This window comes from Lygodium microphyllum, chromosome 4 (genome assembly GCF_053477565.2).
Source record: "Lygodium microphyllum isolate KBCC chromosome 4, Lygodium_microphyllum_v1.1.10, whole genome shotgun sequence".
In the NCBI taxonomy this organism is placed as follows: Eukaryota; Viridiplantae; Streptophyta; class Polypodiopsida; order Schizaeales; family Lygodiaceae; genus Lygodium; species Lygodium microphyllum.
The window spans coordinates 4,891,256-4,894,628 of record NC_141138.1 but is presented as its reverse complement, the minus strand read 5'-3'; positions in this window follow the sequence as shown (position 1 = coordinate 4,894,628).

The window sequence follows — 3,373 nt, the reverse complement described above, 5'->3', positions numbered from 1 at the left end:
CAAATCGCAGTTCGGATGGGGTTAGAAGGCATTCACATGGAAAAAACAAGAAAATGACGCTTAAAAACACCAATAAAAATTAATAACAAAAAATCCAAAGGGCAAAACAAGGCATAGAAAAAAGGAAAATTGTGCAAGAAGGATGATTGGACAAGGCTATCTAGTCAGAATGGAATTCCGAAGAGAATAGGGTAGGTTCACATGGAAAAATGGCAAAACAACGCACGAAAAAGACACGAAAACTCGCAAAAATTAATAACAGACAACCCGTATAGTGGAAAGACAGGGTGTAAAAAGGAAATGTGTCCAAGGGAAGGGGTAGGACAGGGTTGGTATGCTAGATTACTGTTTTGAAGCGAGAAGGACACATTCACATGGAAATATATCCAATGAGCGGGAATTGCTTTAAAAATTAATAACTCAAAAACAGTAAGCCGGAACAAGGGAACGTAAAAAGGAAAAGTGTGCAGGTCCAGTGAATGTAGGATGGGTTCACATGGAGAAACATAAAACTTTTCAAAATGGGATAGTGGATGAACCGTAAGTCGGAACAAGGGTGTATAAAAAGGAAAAATGGCTAGTTCAGAGGAACAAACAAGGTTATAAGGTTGGATGTGAGTCTGAGTGAACGTAGTGTGCGTTCACATGGAAATATGGCAAAACAAAGAATAAAGGCAAACGGTCAAGGCACAACCCCGGGGACATGGTGAAATAGAATGGATGAGTGGGGAAGAGACCCCATCAGAGCATAAAAAATGAATTTCCGTATTTGGAGGTGGATAGATGTATTTCCATGATGATATGCAGAACAGATGCGTATGGACGCGTCCCCACACTTAAGACCTTACCGGGCGGGGTTAGATGCAGCAACATAACCTAAGACTCGTCAACCGGTTGAAATTATGTGTCCCCACACTTAAAACATAACATACACTTGCAATCATAAGAATAGGGTTAGAAAGACTTGGCCCGGTTCGCGTATGGTCAAAGGAACCGTTACTACTACAGAAGGGTTGGAGTCGGCTATAGGAGGTACCAGGGCTCGCCGTAGTGTTCAGCCAGCATGGTAGGGACCATGCAGCAGCACCCAGGGAGGTAGCTGGTTGATGAAGCCCATCGGGGGAGGTGTCGTTGACGAAAGATAGTCACTCAACTCATGAGCACTCAAGAGGAATGAGAGAACAGTCACTCGCCCCATAACTTACATCACTCGAGGTAATATTGATGGAAACCCAGATCTCACACCCGGTTTAGGAATCGACAAGGGGGTGGTACAGAGGGAGTATGCCAGGGTGCACAATTGATGGTTCATTAGTGCGTCTAACCCATCTGGCATAGGTGCGAGCAGGAAAGCTAGGAAGCCTTGCAGTGCAATGTACACAATAGAGTGACGTGTCCTGTGCTGATGGCAGAGATCCATCCCGTGGATGCATAGGGAAACAGAAACGTACCTGAATTCGAATGTCATAACATCCCTCAATCCTCGCCTCTCAATACTTGATTGAAGAAACATCCGTCACACTCAACCCACCCTCTGTCTCACCCTTTGTTGAAAGATCTAGGAGGGCTACCAGTTCCTGAAACCCATTGATGTAATCCTCACAGTCACTTGTGCAAAGGTTGTATGCCTTGTATACATTTGATGGTGCAATTGTGCATCCCGCGCCCTGTGCTGACATACAGTGCAAGAAGGAAGGCCAGGGAGCCTTATGGTGTAGTGCACAAGAACAAATCGTGCGTTGTGCATTGAGAAACCCATCCCGTGCATGCAACACTCCATTCACACATCTCACCTCTCATTTGATTTGAAGGGAAAGATTGGTCACTCACCCCACCCTTTGTCTCACTCACTGATAGATACAGAGGGCAGCCCATACTCACGTCCCCATCCTGTTAGGATGAAAGCTCACAGAACTCAAGGGGTTGGTGATGAAGATCGTGTCGGCTATTGTTGTCATTAGGATATTGAAGACGAGGTGTACCCAGGGAGGCAGCCAACAAGTTTGGTACTTCAATGATTTGTAAGAAAGGTCGTCTGTTAAGAAGGGCAGACGGATTAATATTGCAGAGACAGCGCACCAAGGGAGGTGGCTTCCAACTACTGGCTGGAAAGGTGCTGCTGATGAATCAGCTATCCTAAACTATGGGGTGTTACCACCTTTTCCACAGTCAGCTTCCCGCCCAATGGTGTTTCCACCTTTTCTTAGAACAAGGCATGTTATGACAGGGAATTTCTTCATTTTCTCCCATAACAGTTTGTTTGTTTTGTTTTGGTTTTTTTTCGTTTTGTTTTTTTTCATTAATAAAGAGAATGGTAGAAATACCATGTGTCAAGACCAACCTCGCCACCGTTGCTGAATCAGACGAGAAGAGAACAAGGTCGGATTGAGATGTATCTGTGAGGGGCTAACAGAACGAGACTGCATCATGATGAGAATCATAAGGGCTATTGGAAGCACGAAGAGAATGATGGTGCAACGCGCAAAAGGGAGAGGGTAGGTCGACTGTGATTGTCAAGATCCCTAGGGAGGAAAGTACTTCTTCAGACGATAGCCATTGATCAGGAAAGGATCATCAGAGGCATCAACGGTCTGCACCTGAAGAGAACCATTAGGATTGATAGCAAGTACCTTGTATGGGCCCATCCACCATTGTTGAAGCTTGCCATGAAACTTGCCAAATCTCGAATCATAGGCTAGGACAGGATCACCTTCTTTGAACTCCTTGTGCTTGATGAAATTGTCATGATAGGCCTTGGGTCACGCTTGAGTGGTTTCCATACACTGTAGGGCCATCTACCGTATCTCATCCAAACATTCTAAGTGTAGGAGGCAGCGTTATAGTGACTCATCATCTCCCAAGCGTTCTTTAATTGCCACTCGCAAAGAGGGCAATTCCAGTTCAACAAGGAAGATGACTTCTGTACCATACACTAGTTGGAAAGGGGTCTGTCCTATAGTTGCCTTATGGAAGGTTCTGTATGCCTAGAGGGCCTCTGTAAGTCGATCGTCCTAGTCGCGATGATGTGTGGCAATCGTTCTTGTCAGGATTGAGCAGAGGATGAGATTGGTGACTTCAACTTGACCGTTGGCTCTAGGATAGTAAGGAGTGGACTTGCGATGGCGGATCTTATATAGCTCCGTCAGCTCCTCCATGATTTTGTTAAGGAAATGAGTACCTCTGTCTCTTTGCTCAGTCTCTCCTCCTTTTTCTGGCTCTTGTTAGTCTTCATTTGCTTCTGTGGCTTGGCCATTTGAGTGGGTGGTATTTCCGTCTCTCCTTCGTCGCTTGCCGTCTTTTCGCTCGAGCCTTCTTCCTCGTGGTGAGGTGAGCTTTGGTGCCTAGCTTGCTCTTCCTCCACACTGGCATTCTT